General features: G+C 30.3%; 1 protein-coding gene across 14 annotated transcripts in view; it reads left to right on the plus strand.

Moving 5' to 3' along the window:
- The window catches only part of EDEM3 (ER degradation enhancing alpha-mannosidase like protein 3), a 66409-nt gene that overhangs the window by 34674 nt on the left and 30634 nt on the right, over positions 1-1101 (plus strand). The gene's annotated exons all lie outside the window — the stretch shown is intronic.

Consider the following 1101-nt stretch of genomic DNA (forward strand, 5'->3'; position numbering starts at 1 on the left):
CAGGCATAAGCCACCGCGCCCAGCCCTGCCTATCATTTATTTTGTTGGTTAAGACAGTAAAATCACTATTTTTTGAATCTATAGGTTTCATTTTGTGTTAGATAACATTTCTTCTTTTTAGGAGTAGATAGTATTGTTCTTTAATTTTTTCTTGACTTTGGTTCTTTTTTCCTTTTTAGGAAAAAACAAAATAAGAGACTTCATCTTTAGATTTCCTCAAGACTTAAGTGTATTTACTATTCATTTATATATACCAGTTTCTTAACACAACATGCTTATTTTCCCCCTAGTGAAACTAAGAGCTAATTAAACTTTGAAATAGGTAGAAAATTAGTTATTTTAAATGCAATTATATGTTCCAGGGCAAATCTAAACTGGTGTAGTTGTATACATGCACAATGTAATTTAATGCTAATCTAAGGAGTGCGTGTTGCGGGAAAGGCATAAATAAACATTAGTTAAATAATCTATAGTATGGATTTTTCCTCCTACTAACTGTATTATTTTTGGCTATTTGCATCTTTTTGTTTATATTGGTGAAAAGTTGAAGTCTTTGGAAACTTTGGAAACATTACAGATTGCTTTGGACCCCCTCAAACAATATATTGCATCATTGTTCACTTTAGCAACAGATTTGGTGGTGATGGAGGGATGGGGTAGAAGTATGTAGAGGTAATTTTAAAGATAATTCATTATAAATTTTTTTCTAATCTGCGTAAATTAATTGATTTTAATAATATAAAATATATTTTAAAATGTCTGAAGCTGTTGGAGGAGAGCTAACCATATATAATTCAGTAGGATTGTGTTTTACTTTTTGATGTAGGAATTTATGGTTAACAATGCCATTCGTGGCTTTTTCATTGCTTTATCAAAATCTTAAGTTAGAATTCTATACTTGAAAGAAGGCTCAATTTTCAGTGGCTTTATGAAGCAAAGTTAAAAACAAACATGGAAAAAGTAAAAACATTTGTTTCTTGTTTGCCACTAATTATATTCCCTTTAAGTGGGTGAAAGTTCTTTCATTCATATGTGTGTGTGTATCTCTCTCTCCCTCTCTCTCTCTCTCTCTCTCTCTCTATATATATATATATATATATA

The sequence above is a fragment of the Sapajus apella genome, unplaced genomic scaffold (assembly GCF_009761245.1).
Source record: "Sapajus apella isolate SASKATOON/1434 unplaced genomic scaffold, GSC_monkey_1.0 scaffold25, whole genome shotgun sequence".
Taxonomy (NCBI): domain Eukaryota; kingdom Metazoa; phylum Chordata; class Mammalia; order Primates; family Cebidae; genus Sapajus; species Sapajus apella.